Genomic DNA, 25057 nt, shown 5'->3' with positions numbered 1-25057 from the left:
CTTCTCCTGGCTTGCAACACTGCTCATTGTTTTTGCATTTCACTAATTAAGCATTTAAACTAACAGCCTTATTCTTTTCTCTACTGAAATTCTGTAAAGTTGTTATTACTGGGTATGGATCTTTTCCATTGAAGTTAGTGAAAACTGCACGAAGCAAGTTTTCATTTTTACCTCATTTTGCCACTTTTCTCTACATCTGTATAAATAGATAACAAAACCTTTTCTTCCTAAATGCTGATACACACATGCCAGAGTAACATCTGTGTCTCCATACACTTGCCTGCCTTTTTGCTAAAATAGGAATAAGGTTTGGTTTTCTTATTAAGGTTCTATATGCTGTGCTATGGTTTCTAAAAGAAGGTTGTCAGATTTCCTAGTTTCTTGATTGTGAGCTGAAGGTATCAAAGCAGGAATGCAGGTATCCAAATGTGCTTTCTATTTCTTCTTTTAATATGTGGACATCCCAGGTTTTGGGAATAATCACTGTTGCTGAAAGTTTGTTTCAGAGTCAGTTTACATATGTTGAACCTTTTAATTTTAAAAATCCTATTCTCATGGTAATTGTTGTAAATGCAGCATCAATTTAAATGATTGGGTTTTGACAGGTTGTGGCCATTTATTTTTATCTGTTATTGTTATGCTGTTCCAGGACATCTCAGCAAGTTTGAAGGGCTTCTGTTTGTGAGGTGAAAGTTCTATCATCACCAAACATTTGAAGTCACAGGCATCTTATGATGGAAAAGATAACCTGTTCTGTGTTAGGAAATGGAAATGTGTTTCATTCAGTCTTGTCAAATGTCTCATTATTCTTCATTCATCAGAGCAGGTATTTAATTCTGAGACATAGCTCAGCAGTTTTTCATCCCTTTCATGGCTCTTATAAAGACACTTGCCTCTGATCAAACATGTGTGTTTTGGCTTAAATGTCAGTCTGTCTCTGGAGAGTCTTGTTTTTCTCCCGTTACCATGTATCAACTAACACAACCCAATTTTAACAAATAAATAGGGGGAAGGGCTGGGAACAGAGTCATGGGCAGCAAATGCCAGACATTATCTGTACCAGTGTGTGATTCTTCACTCCTAATAAGTACTAGTTTTCATGAGCTAGTCATTTTGACTCTCTAGGATACCAGTGAGAAGATCTCTTGCAGACTATGGCTGCAAAATTCCTGTAACTTCTAGGCCATACATCTTCTCTTCATCTAGTATAAGAATGAGGAAAAGGATTTTTTATGAGCTTTTTTATCATTTTGTATCTGATTTCCTGGCCAGTATTTCAAAACAGAGAACTTCTCCATCTTATACTCATGGACTGGACCAGCACAAGGTGTCTTACAACTGAAGAAATGTAGAGAACAGCTCAAGATCCCTCTTAACATATTCTTATTACCTTAGTTGCACTTCAAATCTTGTACGGAACTGTAGGAATCAGTCATATATTTTTCAATGGAGTTTATCATGCAGTAAAACACCAAAGAGGGGGACAATTTAAGCTTCTGTCTTCCTAGGTTGACTTGTTTTTTTGCTTATGTTACAGTAAATAGAAATCTTGCCAGGGACATGAATAACATGCTAGTGCATAGGTGCTATCAAATGGGAAAATGTACAGAGAAATTGAATAGTGTCATTGCTATGAACATAAGATGCTTACCCTTTTTTTAGTTTAAATCTTTAAAATATGCAAGATGTAAAAGAAAAGCTTCCTAACTATGCAAGAAATAGAAGTTATTTGTTGTTAAGGCATTGGTCCTCAGCTATTGCCAAATCATCCTTGCTCATGAAAAAAACCAGCCAAATTCTGCAGACCTTACAGGATGAAAGCCTTCCTCTATGTCTCATGTCCACAAGCACTATAGCATAAACTGAATCCCCACCTCTGAGCATTTCTTCAGTGGCCCATGTAATTACGCAGAGCCTTATTGATGGAAATTAATATTTATCCTAGTGGTTATGGATCTTGGTGCATTTTATATGATACAATTTCTGCACATTTGCTTTGGCCTTAAAAATTATTTTTTATGAAAGACATTTCTTTGTCTTATTTTTTACACCAGTGAGGTTAGACAAAAAAAATTGAAAATATCACTGCAGCTGTGAAAATTGTTAAATGGTTTAATAAAGACTTCTCAGTACCATCACACAGCATGAAATTGTCCCAAAATATAGCACTTCAGTATAGATTAATAACTGGAGAATGGGTTTATACCTTTAGACTGTCAGTAAAGCAATATTCAGCCTCAACAGTAGGGGAGTCATGATGCCCTTATCTCCCTGAAAACAGCCCCTAGTCAGTAGGAGCTCTAACACCAAACTCTGTGAGTTGCTGCTTGAAGCTATTTTTCATCCTGAAGTGATAGATAGAATCAGCTTTGAACCCTGTTTTTGCTGACCTCAGAGGAGTAAATTACCTTACACTTGGAGGCAGCATGACTCACCGTCTGACTGTTTGCACAGCACTTGCAGTTTTCAACTACCTGGGAAGGAATCATTGAAATCTGGCAATTATTGTGACAGCTCTCATCTGAGAGCCAAGCGTTGGTCTTCAACCAAGATGCTACAGTTTATGTGCCTACTCTTTGAAATTTGTTGTTTCTTTAAGTGGCCACTAAAGCCATCAACCCAGAGTTGCTTTTCTAGAGATTTTTTCTGGGACAAAATTATGCAGAATTAGTTCATAGCATTTTGTCTGAAATGGAGATACTTCTATGCATTTTGCTGACACATACTTACTTAGAGGACCTTCCTCTTTTCCAGATAGTTACAGTTGGATGTGGGAGGTTGTTGGGAGTTTTACTAACAGAAACTGAATACAAAGCTCATGGATATAAGTATACCACTCATTATAGATATCCCCAAACATATTATACAATAAGGTCATACAAAAATGTTAACAGGATTTTTTAAACCTTGAAAACTTTAAGAATATTACATGGATCAAAAATATATAATCATGGATAAGTTTTGAGTTTCCTATATTTTAACACATTATGTTTAGATAAATTATTGTAACAAAGATGTTATTTCAATGTGAAATCTCTTCTAAACTTATATGTGAGATACCTGTAAATGTGCTAAGCCCTGAATGTGTTCATTATATGCTTTATAAATTAAATATTTAGTTCTAAATGTCTGCAAACTTAAATAACTCACATCCAGGACTTTTTCCTCACAAAAGTGTGTATTAGATCAAAAAATATTTTTTGGTCAAAATTGGACTTAAACAGAGAGCCATGCTACCTATCAAATTATCACATATCTTTGTTTTTGTAAAGCATATGACCAGGCACAGTTCTTGTAAATCTCCTTACACCGTCTGTGTGACACATTTTTCTTTTTTGAGTTTCTCAATGAGCATTATATTTCTGTTATTTTTTTTTTTTCAATTCTTGCCTGTGTAACATTGTTTTCATTTCTTGTAGATCATACAAGATCATTATTCCGTATTATTCAGGTGCTTCTGTTATACAAATAATTGGTGACAATTAGGTCCAGTATTCCTGATCGTGTGTCAGAACAAAATGAATGCCAGATCCCAATCTGATCCAGGTCAGCATAGCTTTGCCAAAGAGACCTCCAAGTGTTTTTGCTAAAGAGATATATATTTTATGCCTACCCTACGTAAGATATCAAAAGTATTTATTTCACCACAGTTATTATTCTGTACTTGTAAGACCTGATATCATAAATTCAATAATTCATATTTACTATTTTAATGTGCTAAAAGTGGTTTTTATTTGAAGATAATTGTTATCATTCAAAAGTTTCCTTTGCTTAGCAGATGTTTTGGTTTTTTATCCCAAGCTGTGACTTCATTTTTTTTATATTGGCATTAGGGCTATGTGCAAAACAATATCACTACTGTTTGCTGTGCACTAAATCTACTGTCTTTGGAAAGTGCAATAGACACATTTTCTGCTACATGATAACTGGAAGCTTCTTTCCTGAGGACATACACTTTGGGCACAAAGACATAAAGGAACCATTTCTGGCCTGGATGGTCACAATGGAAGAATTATGGTTACACACTTTTGCCCCATTGTACCAAAATGCAGATGCTTTTACAAATTTTTCATAAGGTGATAAGCAATTCAGGTCCTTCATATTCACTATGACTATCAGTACACTGAAAATTGAAATGAAGGGCAAGAAGAAAGTCTGCCTAGCAGTCCACATTCAGCAGTGTTAATGAGTGTTGTTAAGTTGAAAGCCTTCATATCTTCAAGTTCTAATTCAATTAAAGATTTTTGTGCCTAGGATTTTTTTGCTTGCTCATTTGTAAAAGGAGAAAAATCCCTGAATGGATGTTGAAGCATAACATAGACATATAATATATTATAATTAGTAGCAGTCCTGATTAAAATGTTACCTTGTTTCCTTATGATCATCTTGTTGCATGCAATAGGACAATTGTGATTTGACAAAACATTAAGTCCAGTCTGAAAGTGCCACAGCTTAAAAAGAAATGCCATGGCTCTGTGATTCAGAATGCTGAGCTGGGACTTGCTAATTAAAATAGTTCACATTTGTTCAAAATATTTTGGTAGGTAGCTTTGTTAGGGCAAACTTTATGCCAAGTTAGGTATCCTTTGGACATTACAGCAAGTCAGGCATTGTTTGGTTTCCAGTCTCTGGCATAATGCCAAGTTGAACACCCTGCTGTGTTCTTACCTGCTCACTGTAAACAAGCTCATATTCTGAGGCCTGATCTAGATTCAGTCTGTGTGATCAACTGGTGCATCTGTGCCTCAATGGCACCATGACCCAAATCTCCATTTTGAATTTTTGTCCTTGCTGTGGAAGCTGTGGGGCTCGGGTCAGCGTTCAGCAATGAGACCTCCAGCAGGGATGCAAGAGCCAACACACAAGTTTTGAAATAAAAATGTAATTGGATCCTGGCTCTGAATCAATCTAACGTTTAAATTGGCCTAAATCAGTCAGTCTTCCTTCCAGATGCAGATTACTGCTTCCTCAATATTGCAGGGGGTATTTTCCTTGGGGCTCTGGAAGCTTTAAGCCCTTAAATGGAAGTCAGCACTGATACTGATATGATTATAGCAGTTCATGCAAGCTGAAGGTGTGACTCCTGGGAAAGCAGAGAAGTGCCTGGAATTTGCACCAGCTATGAGAATTGTTAGTACAGGAAAACTTTAAATATTGCTACACAGCTTTCAGTCCTTCTTGAGACCATGAGTCTCAGCAAAGGCTTCATAAAAAAAATGTGAGTAGTTCCAGATACCCATATTTATGGGGTGTTTTTTACAGACCACATCCAGGAAAATTTGAACATTTAAAAAATTTTGTAGGATTTCTTTTTTCCTAATAAGGGGTTTCTGTGATAACCTTTCTTTCTCAGTTCTCAAAGCTTATGTTATGAAGCAGGATCACTGAACTGGCACAGTCATAAAACAGTTTATTGTATTATGGGAGAGAGTAGTATATATGGTCCCATGGAAATTGTTTGGAATAGCTATTTTATCTCTGAAATTTGTTTTTTTCCTCACTGAGAAATAGGATGATCTGGATAAATATACAAAACCACCAATGTATTTTTTTGTACATGACTGAGATAAAGGGTGTTATTTATTAAACATTACTAATGTCTGATTATGAAGTCAAGCAAATAATTATTATTTAAATTCTTATCATAATTCCTCAGAAAAGGGTTTATATTAATGGTTTTGCTGTTTCATTTTTACTATTCACTCTTCTTTCACTAATGTGAAATCTCAATTTCATCACTTTACTTGAAAATCTGTTTCCTTTCAAAAAGCCAAAAATAGACAAAAAATAACAGATACCTGAGGTAGAAGGGTGGGAGAGAAAGGATGTTATCTGAGATTCTTATCAAGAAAGGTCACTTTTCAAAAAGTGAATAATCAGTATGGTAGTGTGTCCCTCCCACTAAAGCTGTGTGCCAGGATTTAAACTTGTTGTAAATAACTGCTGCATTTTCATGGCTTGAGAGTTTCAATTTGATCTTGAGCTTGAGCATTTTAGGAGAAAGAGGAAATTATTAAATTTTTCCTTCTTCTGATTATCAATCACTTTAAAAAAGTACATTGTACCTACATTGTTATCTTATGGATAATAGCAGTGAGCAACTTTACTTTTTGATCCCACTGTAGCAAGGCTACATAGTCTCTTATTTATTTGACCTAGAGGAGGAAGTGTGTTTCATATCACAGACTCTTCCAATCCTATGAAAAATAAAGAGGGAAGAAGATGAGGTTCTATTTTATAGTGGCTCAAAAAAAAAAAAAAAAAAAAAAAGTGAAGCATCTTGTTCTCTGCCCTGGAATGTTAATAAAAGCACTGTAGTGACAATAATATAGCCTTTTCCAGGATGGAAGGAACAGAAACGTATGTTCTGCCTTCTGGCAAGAACAATGGTGAGGCATTTTATCTGTCAAATCTATCTGTATGTGCAATACTTCTAGAAACATGGTATCTGTGTACTGAAATATGGGAAATTTAATTTAACAGCTTCACAAACCAAAACTGATGAAAACAGAAAACATCTTCTAGAGAATATGTGTAGATTTTAGGAAAAGGAAGAACATCAGAGATGCTGATTTTATATCCATTATCTAAATATTAAATAGTTTTTTAATGTGTATATATAATATGGATGGTACCCAAAGAAGAAATTGGCTTTTTTAAGACACTATTAAATTGACCCATTTTGATAGAAGGTTTTGAGTATTAAAAACTATTATGGGATCTATTCCAGTAAATTGGATTTTTAAATTTCCTAATTGCTTGGGAGACCTTAACTTATTGCCTTGATATTATGAGGTAGTAATGAGTTATGATATATTACTTTTCTAAAATATTTTTAGAGAAAAAAAAACCTAGGCAAAGATTTTTTATTAATACCATTTGATTGCTTGACTCAAATTTCATTTATTGATTTTATAAATAAAATTAATTTAATAAATTATAAGACAGTTTTCTCAAAACTGCTTTTTAACTTGGGAAACTTTGTGTATATATACCTCCTCATAACCTTATTTTCTCACAGTGCATGCATAAACTAACTCAGTTCTGCATCTGTTTTTGACTAGACTTATGTTATATTGCATCATTTTGTTGTTTGTTGACATAAGAGAGTACATATATGAGTGGCCTTGTATAATTTTGCTTTGATTTCATTCACATTTTTTATCTTGCATTTCTTCTACCAACAGCAATCAAAACCAATTTTGGCCCTCTGTACAGATGGATAAACTTAATCTTCTGTTAGTATATTTTCTGGTGATAACCACTTCGTTATTTTCAGGATTGCATTTAACATGCCAAGGAGATTAAGCACTATTATCAGACAAGAGCAACTAACTGTGTCCGTGAACAAATTACCTTATCTGTAATCATTCTTAAAGGATTAGATCACACGCATAGATTTTAGTGAACATCTGGATCATTAATCAGCTTTGGTTTAAATACTTCCATTATTTTGCTTTCCACTTGAAATTTCCAAGCAAAAAGGGGGAAAAGTCGTACTGACCTCCAACATATGTCCTTACTATCAATTGAGACACATGGTCCACCAATCTATTCTGTAATTTCCTGGTAGTATAAATATAATACATTATATAATTATAATTCTGTTGACTGTGTAAGCAAAGGCCATCACTATCTGTAGGAAAATTTAGGCAAAGACACTGGCAAAAACATAAAAAAGACAAACCTTAGAACTGCCACAGCACATTCAACCCTTTTGAAGATTAAATAGAAAAGTACCCAGATAAAAGGGTGAAGGAAGGTGGGAACAGTCATGCTCATTTATGTGCAAATTTTATCTTAACATTTAACCTTTTCTTTATGTTAAGCATACTTTTTTTTGTAGTTCACATTAAAGAGCCATGCAAGAAACAGCTAATTATTTTACTTTATTCACATTCTGTCATTCTAAATATAATATAGGTGATACAATATATTCCTAAATGTCATAAAGACATAACCTGTCATCAACATCTCAATGGTTTCAGACAAAAATATAGAGAGTGCATATGATGAGAACATCAGTTTTTGTCACTAAGTCTGATTATACTGCTGAATTGGCTGAAACAAGTAGCACATAGGTTTTAGCTAAAGGACAGGGACATTCTCCACTCACCATGAGACCAGTAGATTTGAGTTATTTCTAGAAAAAGGGATATTTTAGCTGAAATTACCTGAACATCTCCAGGAGGCATTCTAGTTTCACTGTCCCATGCACAGTATGTAGCTATGGATTACAATTAAAGGACTTTAAGAGCTGTATTTATTGTCATTATTGCCATTGCATTGCAAAGAAGTATCTGTCATTGCAAGAAAATGTTTCTTGCCCTCAAGAGACCAGATTTTCTGTGAATGGAAAAAGGCCAATATTGGGTCAGACCTGAATATACATACTTTGGGTGGAAATTCTGTGATTTTTGATGGAATAAGAAGGAATAACCTTTATCAGAGCTGTAGAAGTGTAATAAGAGGAGCATTTGAAAATGCAGGATCAGTATAACTTCTTAGTCTATAGTTTATCTTATTACTTTTGCTAGCAATGAGGCAGACTATTCATTCTCATATTTAAGAGGTTTATATTTTTCTCAGAGATTTTATTTTCCTTCTCGCCAGCTCATCTGATCTCAGTCCTCTACTAGAGCTTTTCATTAAAGATGACTTTATTAAATAAGTGTCAGCTGTTTCATTTGCTCCCAGCTCATGAGTAAGGCAGGGTCCTAAGTAGTATCAAATATCTTAGCCACCAGAACAATGTATGAAACTGTTTCTGAAGCCTAACTTGGTAAAATGAATTGGCTTGTTGACCAAATGCCATTCTGTGGTCAGAAACCACAACAGTTACAAGACTACTTAGGGGCATCCCTAGACAGAGTTAAAGAAAAAGATGAGTGACATAAATACTCTTCCAGACATATCTTAGTGCCACTAGGCACTAATTCTTTAAAAGAAAACAGGATTGGATAAGCCAGGGGAAAATAGCAGATTTTTGTGTGTGTAAGTGTACGCAAATACATTTAGAAACCACAAATTAGATCTATTACATAGCAGTAGAGATACTTCAGTACAGAAACTTCTGCAACTTCTACTTTGATTCCATATTAATCATTATTAATCAGACTAATTCATGAACTTGATTGGATTTGTCTATATAGGATGCTGAAAAAAAATGGTGGTGATGAGTACATACAAATAATTTTTCTGTCTGCCCCTTCCCAACCACAAAGGAAACTTCAAAGGAGTGCTTTAGCACAAGGATTACTGTATAAGAAGAGTTAGGTTGGTCTTTCCAGAATGTTGTGACAGAGGAGCAGAGTTTTTAGTGTAACTGGTCTAACAAAATTTCATCCAGACGGTTCAACTAAATGAAACAAGAGTATCTGTTGAGATGGGCTGTGTCTCATGGCTGTATGTATTTTTAGGGTTCAGAATAACTTTCCAATATGCATCTTTGTACTTTTCTTCTTCTCTTTGACGCAGTGATGGTCTAAAGTGCAGCACAAATTCCTGTTTCCTGAAAAAATTATTTACTGTGCGTTTTTACATGAAAGTAAGCATTTCTTAAAGCAGGCTTATCATAGTTCCGCATGTAGTCCTGACAGTTGGAGAACTGTTATTTTCTTGGCAAAATTAAACCTACAGTGCTGGGTTCCTTTTCCATAATTTTAGCATAACAGCAGGGTGGAGACATTAATTTGCTAGTGAAACCTTCAGAAGAATAAAAATTTCTTTCTTCCACAGTTGGTAATTCTAAATCCAAATGTATGTTTTCGTTTAGATTCAGAAAAACAGAGCATAAAAGTGATAATTTTAATTTCTTAATATTAGATTTGTTTTAGTTGTTGTGAAGTTCTCACATGAATTGCTAAATGTTTTTGTTTTTTTTTTATTCCCACGCTGTTAACAGACAGTGTCACTGTTGTAGCATTTTGTTTGTATGTGTAGCCATACGGTGCTCCTTCTTCAAAGTTATTCTAAGGCAAAGTATGTAGGGGGAAAACATCTATGCTACCATTCATTACTTTCTATTTACACAATTCATTCTAATTGTTCTCCTTCTTCAAAGTTATTCTAAGGCAAAGTATGTAGGGGGAAAACGTCTATGCTAGCATTCATTACTTTTTATTTACACAATTCATTCTAATTCTTGCTTGTTTAATGGTAGAGTAAAAACTAAATATTGTTATGCTTTCAGTCTGTATTTTTATGCACTATCTGAAGTCATGTGGCCAAATTACTGCTCATTGCTAACACTAGAAATGGGGTAACTAATATGTAAAAATTTATACATTAATGCTATAATAATATTAATACTAGAAAAGTGGGTTTAAATGTCCTCCTTATTAAATACACTTTCAAACTTTTTAACAGCTTTCTGGGCATATGCATGACGGATGAATCTGGGTATGCCTGGATGAGAGAGTGTGTCCTAGAAACATAAACATATTTTAAATTGGAATACTCTGTCATGTGACAAAAAAAGAACAATTTCTAGACCTTTTTTATTTTTTAATGGATCCAACTAAACGTGGTGTGGCTTCAGACCCAGCTAACTAAGATTTGTTGTTCAGTACAACACACAATGAAAGGATCTGAAAATATCCTGAACATAAGCAAAAGTTGGAGCACAGCATCTGCTGTCTTTAAAAACAATCCTACAGCAAGAAACCATACTCCCATGAAATTGCAGTTTGTGTGAGTTAGGTTTGGTAAATATAATGCCACCAAAAGTGGTGATTTGGAATGGGAGAACACAGAAATAAAGGATGCTCAAGCCCTTTGTCTTTTTGTCAAGGCAGTGACCAGCATTTTGAGAATTCCCACATGAGTAAATGGCAAATACTTTTTCTGTGTGGTCACAAATCTTTGAGCATGCTCACTATTTAACCTGGTAGGAAAATGGCAACTTGAATTGTAGCGCTGTCAGTGCACTGTCTCTTCCCTGAACCAGCAGAGCTGGCTGGGAAAGAGTAAAAAGTTCCCTGTTCTGTTACTTTTCTGTGTTGAGGGAGTCTTCATTAAACTGGATCCCTGGGCAGCTGCCAGCTGCAATGCCACTGCATTGGCATAGATTTAGCACACAGATGTATAGTTTTTTTCAGACTGTACGTTTTTCCCCTGGTGAAATTTCCAGAATTATTTCAAATATACCATTCTCCCTAGCCTATTCCTGATGGAAGGGTAGCATTGAGTCCAGCTGATGCTGTTGTTATAAACACAGACTTCTGCACCTACACTAGTAGTCTGAGCATGTAGTAGTCGAGTGAATAAAAGGAGTTCCTTTGCATTCAGTGGATTGTGTGAAATACAGGTGACTGCTCGCCTCATTTTCTGAAGTGAAAATTCCCACAAGATACGTCAGTGTGACATATATCTGTAATAGTTGTTGTGTATGCTGGAAGTCTGGACAAATAAATGAACATTTTGAAAAGAGTTTGAAGATACAGTTCAATTTCTTTTTAAAAGTCTTCCTGAATTTAAAGAGAAATGCCCTTCAGTAGTAGATTTATTCTGTGTTCTTTACGAACATATCTTGGAGATTTTCCCAGCTCATAGGGAGAATACTGAGGAAAAAAATAAAATAATTTCTATATAATAACACAACTGTTTAATAATATGTATACCTCTCTTGGGAAGATATTATCTAATTCCTTGACTATGACTTGTATGATATATCTAGAAAAGAATTCAAAGTCCAGGGCTGCCAAGACCTGCCTATACAACTGAGCAGTCAAAGCAAATCACCTTGTCAATAACTGATCCATTAAACTCTGTGGAGGTTGTCTGTACATTTACTTGGTATCAAAATAGAAACAAGTTGGGGTTTGGCCTTTTTTGTTTGTTTTACAATGGCTATAAATACCTCTGCTGAATCTCAAAACACTGTTTACACTTTTCCTGCAAGCTAAGCTTCTAAAGAAGTATGACTTCAAGTATTTCTAAAGTGAAAACATTCTTCACTTCTGAATGTGGTCAAGTACATTTAACAATGACAAAAAATGTCAGTACATCTTCCCCCTTTTGAGCTGTGATTTGTTAAATTTCACAGTCATATTAGGCAGAAATCTTTTGCAACACTGAGGAAATTAACCAGAACAAATGAGCCAGATATAAAAGAAATTTTTTTATTTCTAGCTGTTTCAGATGGAAGGATGACTCTTCACTCTTTGATAAGCAAAGGATATTTTCCATTGCATTTAACCTTTCCAGCTTGTTTTGATTTTCCCAACAGTTTGCTTTCCTTGACTCTTTAAGCCACAGCACTGAGTATGTGGGATAGACAGAGGTGAAATCCTGTGCTTGTCTAAATGTGTCATCAAATTTAAACTTTCATTAGAATACAGAAATTTAAAAACTTCTTTTGCTACATTACATATTTCCAAAATCATAGATTGGCTGTGATCACAGGATTCCCAGTGAGGAGCGTTGGGCACGATGGGGGAGAAAGCTTTCTTGGCCGCTTGTTTTGAGACTAAAATAACAGGTCACTTTCCTCTTTTTGCTTCTTTCTTTCTGTCAGTAGTGTGGTTGTATCCATCCAGAACTTATCTCGCAGCTACTTCATGTAGCTGTCTGTGCTTCAGCCCTTAGAAATTGTGTATCAGCCCCTGAGCGGATTAATGCAAAAAGAAGTCTTTGATTAATTCTCTGCCACCTTCCGCTCTTTTCCAGGACTCAAACAGAACTAATATGTTCCACAAAGATTGTTCAAAACATACAGCTGAAAGGAGAAAACATGGCTTTAAAATGCATTTACAGCCTTTCTGTACATAAAGAAGATAACCATAAGATATAAAGAATACCAATAAGCAACTGAGCAGGTGCTGAGCTGTAGTCGAAGGAGTACTATGACAGTTTTACATCCAACAAATCTTCTTGTGACTGAATGCCAACCCTAACATATAGGTTAAAATATCTTTGTGTGGTCAATTTTTTAACTTTGTTTCCAGAGCTTTTGTAGTCTCTTACATTTGCATTTGTTTTCAGAAGGAAAGAAGTAACTTTTATGGGTCGTGCATTAGATATGTGGTTAGACATGAGACTTCAGGATTAGATTTCATGAACTTATGAGCTCATTTCTTCTCATTGCTTATATGGGTTGTGAGATTTTTTTTCCCCCCTGGTCTTTGGCTGTGAGAACCAAGTTACAAGCTAGTTCCTGAATCTACAAGAACCTCGTGCTCTTTCTTCTTCCTTACTTTTTCTTCTGAACACAATATCAGCTATAGTTATTCTTCCTGAAACAGGGTAGAATGCTTCAAACTGCAGGACTGTTATTCCTACAAAATTCCAGCCAACCTCTTCAGTTGCAAAAGATTTTCACCTAATGCAGTTCTGCAGCTGAACGAATCACAGCTCAAAGCCAGGTGGCATATGTCTTGTGACTCTGCATTCTCATAAATACAGTACAGCAGAAGCCTAAATGGAAACACATCTTTTTGCAACCATCTGTTCTTACAGATATCTGCAACAATAAAGAAAATAAAGGCTTCAAATGCTGCTATGCTGTTTTAAAACTTAGAGGCATTTCCTATTGGTCTTTCTTTTGCTTCTGAGATGCTCTCAATTTGTTTCACTTGGAAATAGCTTAGCTGCCATGTTTGTTGCTGTTCTGTTTATGAGCTTTGGAGAATCTGACTATAGCTGGCTTATAGATATATAAATATTTATAAAACAGAACATTTACCATGGTGGAAAGTGCCGGTTTGCCCTATGGTGAATGTAGCTTGTCTTTATACATTTTATAGTAGCTTACAGGGTAAAGGCTTTCCCCTTATTTCTTCTTTCTTTATTTGAGGGAAGCTCTGTATGAAAGACAATACTGCAGCAGCTCCCAAAAAGTTGGTACACCTTAACTGCTTCTTACTTCTTTAATTTCATCACATCAGTCTTATGGTGTCTTGACTGTAAAAATGCTCAGTTGGAACAATATCCCTGAGTTTTTTACTGGGGATGAATCTGTTGTCTTGTTGAAGATATAATCTTTTTCTTCTGTTGCAGCCAGTGAATGCTGAAAAAAGGAATACTATGGCAGTTTCACGTCCAACAAATCTTATTGTGATTTAAATCTAATGTACAAGGTTAAAATAACTTTTTGTGTTTCATATTTTAACTGTGTTTTCAGAATTTCTGTAGTCCTTTACATTTGTATTTGAATATAGAGATTCTCCTAAAGTGAAAGAGAGATGAAAATTCTCAGAAATTCAAGATATAAACCAATATATGAAACTGAAATGCAATAATATAAGTTGTCCCATTCCCCAAGGACTAACAAAGAGCAAAAATGACAAAGGGAGAAGCAGCAAACAGAGCTACAATTTCTAATCTAGAAGGTCAGTATTAATCCACTCGTTTATCTGAAATAGTTAAACCTATGAGCCATGTATTTGGCAAGAAATTCTGCTTAGGCATCAAAATGGGCAGGAAGGAAAGGCACCACAGGCATCATCCCTAATTATCCAACTGGCAGGTTTTTTTCTGCATATAACTACCTAACAGCATGAATTTGCAGGAAACACATTTGGTCTCTTTTTCTATCGTGTCTCGTTGTCAGCAGGGTGATAGAGAAGGGGAAGGTTGCTCTTGACCAGCCTGGAAAAGGTGTCAGCCTCTGAACCACAAAACATAATTGCCCTTTTTACTCGGGGCCGGAGGCACGGGCTGGAAGAGAGAACTTTCTGCCCGAGTGTCTTCTCCTGGCAAAGGGAGAAATGAAATGTCACACCAATTATCTGAGCAGTGGACAGTGTAAGGAAAACTGGCTGCAGCTCTGTGAATCTGCAGCCAGATCCCCAGTTACTGAATGAGGCCAAGGAGGTTTTTTATGCTGTTGCCCCCGTACGCGGCTGACGTGCTGCGCAGAAGACACCCCAGCACACACGGGGTCCCACGTTGTGGCTGCAGCACTGTGAAGCTCTGAGCCTTCCCTGGGGGTGGACCAAGGCATTGGGGACTCAATCTGTCTTTGCTTTCAAAGCACAAAGTCATTTTGGTGGCATTCAGGACCAATCCCCCAGAAGGAGGTGAAATCGCGTGTCTGCAGCTGATATCTGGACAGTGATGGAGCTTGGAGTGATGCCTGGGTGCACAAAAAGCTGTGCTCTGCTTCAGGGTTGTTTTGGTGGTGGGAGGAAAAAAAAAGTAATTCAGCACATCAAGAATGTTTAAACTAGAGAGGGATTTTGGCTAATTACTTCTCAGCAAAACTAGATCTGGCAAAATGTACAACAATGTGAAATAAAATAGAGTATTTTTTAATCAGGAAATTAAGTCTCTTGGGGGAAAAAAATTTCCAGTTTTTAGGTTGGACCAGGTTGTTCTCATCCAGATGCTTTATATCCAACTTTTCTGGTGCATGAAAAAACTTGCATCCTGATACAGTCAATTAATATTCACAGTTTACAGCAGGTGTGCTAACTTCTCATATGACAGTGGGACGTTCTGCTAAGTGCTGTGACATGACAGCAGCCGTGATAAATGGAGCTGAGATATTAAAATCTTTTAAGCAGCAATGGCATTCCAGCTGATAAAGCACCAGTTTAAAAAAATGGATTTATTTAGAGTTTCTAAGACAGGTAAACAACCAAAGGAGTCCAGCAAGACACATTACAGGTGATAAAATGGTTAATGGTGTGTCACAGCTTACTATACTTCCATATATTTCTCTTCATTTCCCTCAATAATATTTGGTATATGCTCTATAAAGCATCCTTTTTTATCAAGTCCCCTTTTAAATGTATGGTCTCTTGAGGAACGCATAGTAGAGAGAGACAGTCTAGGTGTATGAAATAAATCCAACAAAAAAATAAATCCTACCTTCTATGGCAAGAAACAATTAAATAGTAAACTTCAAAAACGTTCAAGATCTACTACAATATTTTTAAGGTTTGTGACATTAGATCTTGCATTTTCTGCAAATCACTCTCTAATGCTTAATGAAAAACATTTATGCATGATATTGCTGATGAACTTAAAAAACATGATATGGAAATATGGAAATAGAGGTTGTATGAAACCTTTGAAGAGTTATATCTGATCTTCTCATCAAAAAGTTTTCCACCACCTATTACTTGACAGTATTAAATTTTTTAAATAAAAATGATATTTAAATTTAATAATTAAATTAATATTTCTCAAAATTTTAAAAGGTCAACTATATCTCTTTTTCATAATTTATCAAATTAAAATTATTTGTAAAAAGACTCTCATCTGCAAATAATATTTGTAGGTGGTTAGGTTGTTTTATTATTTGCTGTTTAGTTTTCTGCAAAAACAAAACCAACCTTGCGAATTTAATATATAGTATTAAATGTTGTATATAGTGATGAAAATAAATTAAATAGCAGAATTTAGAGAGACACAGGAAACAAAATTTGAATAAATGCTTTATATCAGCTATCATGTTTTGAAACAATCATCACAATGTCTACCTCTCTTTGGAAATGCACATTTAATATCATTTAATTTACAGACAAGCCCTATTGTAATAACTCTGCTTTCTAGTTGTTTCTAGTTAGGCAGGAGTTAGAGCCATTAGAAGATGATGCTAATGAGAGGAAAATAAAAGAGCTCTGTTTGAAGAGGTGCTCCCTTTTGTCACTAGAAAAGGACTGTACTCCATCCATTGCTTTTACCTTTGAGCACAAAGCAGGTAGCACAGTGACTGCTGTTACTGCAGAATAATGAAAAGAGTGTTTTACCCTCTGCATGGCATTCCAGGCAGAAAGATTAGGAAGCTGGAATCCTCCCAGCCCTATTCCTACTACATCACAGGTGGATTGAGCAAGGGACAGATCGTCTTAGTGATTTGATATTGATCATAATTTGAAATTATTCTCACTGGTTTCATAGCTTCCAGTTGGTAAGTTAAAGGTATGTGCATATTAAGCTCTTGTTAGGCAAAAATAGGGCATCAAAAGAACTGGAAAGGATTTTGTGAGAAATCACTGAAGTGACTACAGTAGACGTAAAGTCTTTGATCAAAAGGTGATACTCAGTAAATCAAAAACTGAATTCTACTTTGAGGAAAGGAGGAAAAGCATTCTGTCAGATGGTGCCACTGTTCTTAAACATAACAAAGAATGTTATTTGCCTGCTTTACTCAGTTCAAAGTTAAAATACTAAGATAATGCTTCCTTTTCCCTCAACCCACTTCTGGCAAAGGTGCTGTCACATAAAACAGCATGTCCTGTAGAGGTTTTTCTCCTTTCTCTTTTCTTTTCTTTTCTTTTCTTTTCTTTTCTTTTCTTTTCTTTTCTTTTCTTTTCTTTTCTTTTCTTTTCTTTTCTTCTCTTTTCTTCTCTTTTCTTCTCTTTTCTTTTTTCTTCTCTTTTCTTCTCTTTTCTTTTTCTTTGCTTTTGCGGGGGAGGAAATTCAAAATATTTCAATACATCTCTGCTGCTTTTTCAAGGCAATTAATTTTTAAAATGAAGACAAATAATGGCTGGTCAGTACGAACAGTAGCACTGCATTTTGAGTTCCTTGCTGCTAATGCTTCCTCATTTTTGCTCTTAAAATAACAATTTAGTATGGATAGGATGACTCTGTAATGGATCATGATGGTCCAGTTGCCTGAGTCATTGCTATTTAGTCATTCTACCAAAGACATAAAAATTGGATTTCCCTTGCTCATTGCTTCTATGGAAATCCCAAGGTATTGTCTGAGAAACACATTTATAGGCATATTTATAAGGACATGGTTCACAGCCCTCAGCAGCAGGTTTAGAATGCCTTCTAAAATTTAGATAGCTCCCCTGTCACCTTTTAAATTCAGTTCCAGGTTATCCTCTAAGGTAAATGGACAGACAGATTGCACATCCCAGAAAATTTCCTTTTATAATATATGGTTGTTCTCAAAAGGAAAAAAATGCTTGTTTCATTTGTTTTTTAAAGTGAATTATGGAGCCAGGTACTGTTGGACTGACTGGAAGACATTTTGAGGTAGTACCTCAATTTCTGAGCTGCTTTAGAGGCTTCTGTAGCCATTGCTGTATTTCATTAAATATTCATTGCAAAGAGACGTAAGTGGAAGTAACTAACTGGATCCCATTCTCCCACTTATGAAGGAAAATATAAAATCTAAAAAGAATGCAAAGATCATGTGAGAGACAAAGCTCTCCAAGAATCACGGAATTCTCCCTCTTTTGTGCCTTAGTAGTGCTCATGTCTGCAGCTGCAACACTATATAAAGAAAATTATTTTAACTGCAAGTTCTAGCAATGGGATGTAAATATGGTAATTTTGTGATGCAGAATCAGTGTCCTGAATAATCAGGATAGTGCAGTCATCACTGGCGTGAGCTATAACATAAAAGATTTTAGCTCTTTTTCTGGTTGTGGAATAAATACCCATCTATATTTTGTTAATAGCATACCTGTTCTATAAGAGTTATCTCACACCTCAGCCTGAGGACTCCACTAAGAAATATACATTACTGCTTTGTTCTGTTTAAAAAGTAATGAGTAAAAGTCCTCACAATTTCTAATTTTTATTATTGCTCCAGGGAGGAGTAGGCTATAAAGATATAAATTGGGAAAACTGGTAAAAGTAATTTGCTTTATGAAATTGTTTTTTAGGGGGGGTGGATTTTTTATTTGTTGGGGTTTTTTATATTTTTATTTGTTGGGAGTTATAATTTTTTTCTTTGTTTTATTAGTTGTTTCCCTTTCAATTGTCCTCACTGTACTCTTAAAATAGAGAATATATATGTTTAATTTTAGTTTGGCTTTACTCTTACAACCTGAAGCTGGTACCTCATACAACACAGTTTTGCAAGCTGCCATTTTGCCTTAGTGTAAAAGTATGATGACATGTTTCACCAGGTATGGTACCTGCAGAGTTGTCATTTCTGCTGAATTCATACTTTAACTTCCTTTTAAATCACAGCTGATTTTTAGCTCTCTAAATTCCCATTTTTTTATCGAGCCAGAAAGCTACTTGCATTCTATTATTTACTTCCCTCCTTTTAGAGCTGTACTAGCAAACCTAAAAATTTACACTCAAGGTAATAATTTTTGCAATGTTCATGGAGAAGTAGTACCATAACTCAGGAATACTGTCTCATACTGTATGCTTCCACATTATGTGCTGCTCTGCTGTAATAGGCACTGAAAGGAAAAATAATAGCACAAAAGGCAGCAAGCCTTTTGTGGTGGCAGAAGCTGGTTTGAATCTCTTTTGTGTCTGAGCTGCAGTTTCTGGATTTCACATGCCACTGTGTGACCACCAATAGCTGAAAATGACTGCAGCACTGGATGGTCTAGCCACATGTGAGAAATTCCAGAGATTTCATTCAGGAACTGTGAAGTGGATCCTCTATGTTACTTTTCTTTCCCTTCTACTGCTGATGGTTCTATGCTATCTGTCTTGCAGTTAGCTAAACTGCTACTAACCACCAATATCTGTAGCATTCAACCCTTCTGGGAGATTAATTCATCTTTGTTCACCTCAGCATCTCTTACCTGTGTGCTACAACTGCAGACATTCATAATGAATTTAAAATCTGTGTTACAGTTCTTCCCAAAGCCAATGGCAAAATCACCATCAGTAAAGTGCCTTGCTTTAATGTCACACTCTTTTCTCTAAATGTCTGTAGGAAGTGTAATTACTTTGTACATGTCATGTTCTGATATGATTGCTGCTTATTGTCTTGTGCTGCGGGCATGCTTTTTTGTCATTTCCTGGCTTGCTTTAGTAACACTTCACTAACAGGCAGTGAGATAGGACAGGATGAATGTCATTTAAGATAGTGATAGTTCTCTACCCCTTCCTGCTTCAGCAGATCAGTCAATTGGGTTTGTCAGGACTCTCTTCCCAGCAGCTGGAATTAAGGAAATCTTTTGAAGGGACTGCTGCTGAGCTGCTCAAGCAGCTTCTGTGATTTGAGAGGTCACAAAAGGAATGCTAACAAAAAAACCAAAAAACAATAAAAAAAAAAAAAGCTAAGGAATGGAAAAAAGCAAAACACAGGACAGAATATTTACTATTTTAATAATGATCTTCCAGGGAGGGCACGTGGGTGGCACTTTCAGTGGTTTTTACTATTATCATTGGTTTTCATATTCTGTTTATTTGCTTATTGTGGGGGGGAGATGGGTGTGGAAGGAAGTGCCTCCGTGAAAGCTGTTTCTTTTGTTGTCTAAAAAAGGAAAAGGGACTCCTCCCATCTCCAGAAACAAGCAGATCAAGTTCTTTGACACCCCTTACCAGATTTGCCTCCACTCATTTCCTCTACTGTTACACAAGTGTGATAAAAATGGCCCAGTTTGTTCACACTGAATCACAGTGAATTCCCTTTCAGGGAAAAAAAAGCAAAAGAACATCACTTGCATCCCTCAGTGAATTAGAGCCATTGTTTTTGATTTCCTGGTGGGTAATTGAAGGCTTTTACAGCTAGAAGAAATTATTTATAGAGTCATGAAAAATGGATTAACTTTTCTGAGTGCTTCATTGATGTTTTAGACATCTACTTTATTCCAATTAAACTTCTATAATCTAAAAATCAATAAACTTCTTTATTTTAGAGAATAAATTATAAAGGAAAATAATTTGTTTCATCTCTGTGAACTGCCTTATTGCCACATATTTTATATATGCAATCTCTGAAAGGAACAAAAGAACTCAGAGTGCTGTTACACTCACTATAGACAGAAACCTTTCCTTTATTCCATCCATTTCATAAACTGTTCAACCACTTGCAAGGGCTACTACCAAACACCTCAAAATATACCTCAAATACATGTCATAAAATCCATTTCTGTATTTTTTGTGTACTGTGCCTGCTGTCTCAAGTCTTATTAAGGACAGTCTATAATTTTAAATTGCACTTAAAAAAAGTAAAAATCCTTTCTCCTTTAGAATTGGTGGAGAGGTATGTCTTCCTGCTTTCAAGTGTTTCAGGAAACTTTTTAACATTTCCAGAGAGCAAATTATCAGCTAATACAATATTTCACTTTTACATGGCATCTACTATTATTATCTAGTTGCAGCTTGAAATAACATTAAGGTCTTCTAAAGAATACTTCTAAGGACAATTTCATAGAAAATTACTCCATAGAGACCCCAAATATGAATAACAAATGGTTTAATAAATGCTTTTAATATATGGGTAAAAAAATAGATTTTGAAAGGTAGAAGTTCTGAAAGCTGTGTTTCATCCCTGCATATATTAATGTGAGATCTTCTCTGGATTTTTTTCATTGGTGAAAAATCTTTAGTTTACATAGCTCATTTTATCAAACTGGAAAGAGTGTTTTTTATCTACCACAAATCATCCTCCTCCTTCTCTTCCCAGCAAAGTACACACAAGCAAGGCAAATTCCCTGTGTTACACCATTAATACAAAGTTCCTTGAAGGAAAGGCATTTTACCAGAGTCCAAGGCTTTTTCCTGTTCTTGGACGACATTGTCTGCAGTTTGAATGGCACTTTGTCCTCAGGGAACTTCCTTCAATGGAAGTGCAGTAATAGGATGACTCTGAGTTTTGTAGCAGAGGTAGAAGAAAATGATCAAAAACAGATGACGAATTCTGCTGCTTTTGTGCAGTGAGAAGCTCTAGCATGGCTCAAACAGGACTGAATCTGCATTGAAACCACTTGCTGAGGTAATCTCAGGCACAGCTGATGCTAAAATGATGGTCCTGTTACACCTCAGGACCATTTCCAACAGCCAGGCATTCCTGTCTCTGAACAGCCCTCTGGAGCAGATCTGACTCCACAGTGGAAACCAAACATGCATAAAACATGTTTTTCAATTTGATTTGCCTTTTTTGTGTCTTTGTTTTTGATAAGGGTTAGTTTTGCTAACATTAATCTCCCTATTTTACTGGCTCTTCAGGTGTGAAGAAGAAACTGGCTGGGAGTGCAAAAAGAAGGGCTCAGATGTACCACCTGCATGTCTTAGACTTTGTTTTACATGTGTTCAGTTCTCATGTTCTACTCAGATAATAAAATTGTCTTTTAAATATAGTTTTTGAAGAATACATATCCATTTGGGCTGGTATAAATCCTTTTTCCCCATTTTTCCCTATGTTAAGCAATGTAAGCTATACTGCCTGCCAATTTTTCTCTATTTTTAATTTTTTTTTTCCAATCAGGGCTGTATTTTACTTACATAAAATATGGTGAAAACATATTCCCTCCATCCTGTCAGACCAAATTTACTCTCTGTCTGTGTTCTCAGACCTCACGTGCTGAGTTTCATTTTATGGCAATATTTTTTATAGGCTAGTGATAAATGTTTGTGAATGGAGTGTTTATAATGAAAATACTACCAGGCCAGGAAATATTGGTCAACATTAAGATCAGCAGAATTATAACAGCAACAAGATTAAACAATACTGATCAATGAATAGTACCTGCAATAGTACCCCCTTTTCAAAGGCAGTATACCATCTCCACATTACACACTTTATATGGATGTAAGTAATTTTTCCTTCATTTTACTTTAGATATTCTAATATTAAATTAGGAATTCACTGTTTCACTCTTTCTCCGTAGTATCAGTTGAATTTCATCAGGCCTGTACAGAGTTTTCTGGAATAGTGTATCCATGGGGGAAATGTCAACGTTATTTGAAATGCAATAAATATTTAACAGTGACATATTCCTATCATCAAAGTGATATGCAATGTATAAATTTGCATTTTTACGTTGAATTTTTCAGTAAGATGCTTTCCGTTACATCAGAGATAAATTTAGGCTTTGATTTTTTAACAATCTATCTGATAAAATTTCTCTTTTGAAGGGGCATTCGGTTTGGCTGTAATAAAAACACAACATAAACATTTTGAGGAAGGGAAAAGTGGACTGAGCTAACAAATTGGTAAACCAGCATGATGACACTACATATATAACTACCAGCATTAAATTATTCTGGTACATGTACTTTGTAAGAATGTAAAATAAAATTATGCTCCAAATTCTGCCCAGAGATCTACAATCAGCTGGCTGTCATAATGACTTCATACTCTACCCAGGGCTCAAAAGCAGACAGCCAAGTGTGTAGCTCTACCTGCTTAGACACAGCAGAAAACTATTTAAGAAAAAGTAACTCAATCCACACAATTTTATCTATCCTTCACATTTGGGTTTTTTCACTAGCTTTATATTCTTCCTGCTTTTCAATTAGTCTGGGAGCAGGTTAATTTTTTGGGGTATTTTCTTTTGTTGGTTTGTTATGTCTCCATGATACAAAGTAAACACTAAAATAATTTCTGTGTTGGAGTTTTGCCTAGCTGTTGTCTCTTCCCCCACTTTAGCCGTTCCCATATGCATGGTATTTTCTTTTGTTGGTTTGTTATGTCTCCATGATACAAAATAAATACTAAAATAATTTTCTTGTTGTAGTTTTGCCTAGCTGTTGTCTCTTGCCCCTTGCTTTAGTCTTTCCCATATGCCCTTAGGATCAGAGCATTCTTTTCTTGTTATTTCTTGCATTTTGCAATTGGATCTCATTCAAATGTTCCTTGAAGTGAAGGAAATTGTCACTTGCAGAAATTTCCCCTGTACCATTTTTTTCCTTAGTATTGCCAACATAGAATGTCTGCTTTGTGAAGTTGTTGCTTTAGTCTTTCCCATATGCCCTTAGGATCAGAGCATTCTTTTCTTGTTATTTTTTGCATTTTGCAATTGGATCTCATTCAGATGTTCCTCGAAGTGAAGGAAATTGTCACTTGCAGAAAGTTCTCTTTTTTTTCCCTTAGTGTTACCAACATGGAATGTCTGCTTTGTGAAGTTCCTGTTTAAAAAGTTCATTGAGTTTTGAGCTTGAATAGGAAAGTGAAACTATATTCATTATGTATAAAAATGCTTAGTCTTTGTTTACTTTTGTGGTGAATGAAATAAATTTACTTGGCACAGGCACAAGTTCAGAAACAGCTAGTATTCTCATTATGAACCTTGATTTTACAGCTTAAGTGGAGATGTTTTATATTAGGTTTTATATTAGTTTCTGGTTGACTGAGCCTGTGGTTTAAAGAATAAATTGGGCCACCTTGGACAAAGTACTCAACCTTTTCAGGTAGCTTTGTTAGGGCGCTCATTCAAGATTTTATTTGCTGTTAATTAACTTGCTGGCATTTTGGTACATTTTAGTGCTCAACTGCCCACATTTCCTCTCAAAAGCTTTTCCTCAAGGTTGTGATGCCTGTACCTTTCAGTACAAAACAAAATCCTTGACTGTAGTAACTCCATACACATAAATTTTGGATCGTCTGTGTAATGGTTCAGAGAAACCTGCAACTCTCCTAACTTAGAGCAAGTCAGGAAGAGCAGCTCAATACTTTCTTGAATTGATTTTTTTTTAAATAGAAGATTTTTTTTACTCTCACAAGAAAAATTACTGAAAAGAAAGTATTTCATTGTATTACAGAATAGTTTGGGTTGCAGGATGAGGCTGCTCAATGCCAGGCTATCAGGGTTCCCTGAAAAATACTTTTAAATCAAGAAACTAAGAATTCAAAGTATCACTGCAGAAATTTCGCTTCTATAGAATTCATGAAACAAAACTCAGAAATCCTTCTTTCCAAGAGTCTTCAGCTAGAAAATTATGTTTGTTTTGTAGCAAATTTGGACCTCAGCCTAATTTTGTGTCAAGTGGGAACTTGATTGAACCTTTCTCGACTGTGTTGGCATAGTTAAAGAGCTGGACTCAGGACAGAGGGTGAGAGGGGGCTGGTTTAGTACTCCAATGTTAGCACAAGTGCAAAAAGCTGCAAAGACAAAATGAATTAATCTCTTCAAGGACTGGTGTGGTCTTTATATGGAAGACAATATAAGAAAACTAACTACAAGCTTATTGTGCTTACCTGCACATTGGCTCACAGCACAAAACTACAAAAATTGCTGCTCCAATTTCTTTTACTTAATCTCCTTGAAATTCAGGCACAGAGGCCTACAGTTATAGATAATAAATAAAAGAGCACCAGTCAAAGAGATATAATATGTAAAATAGATCAGTTTTTCCAAATACGTGTTAGATTTTGGCAGCAGAAACATGAGCAAAAATGGAAAAAACTATTGGGTAATGTGAGATGTGTAAATAATTTTCTTTTTCCTGTCCT

General features: G+C 35.5%; 1 protein-coding gene across 3 annotated transcripts in view; it reads left to right on the top strand.

The window, feature by feature from the left end:
• The window catches only part of DOK6 (docking protein 6), a 276625-nt gene that overhangs the window by 209061 nt on the left and 42507 nt on the right, over positions 1-25057 (top strand). The gene's annotated exons all lie outside the window — the stretch shown is intronic.

Source organism: Passer montanus, unplaced genomic scaffold (genome assembly GCF_014805655.1).
Source record: "Passer montanus isolate IOZ18808 unplaced genomic scaffold, ASM1480565v1 scaffold24, whole genome shotgun sequence".
NCBI lineage: Eukaryota > Metazoa > Chordata > Aves > Passeriformes > Passeridae > Passer > Passer montanus.
This window is presented reverse-complemented; position numbering and strand designations above follow the sequence as displayed.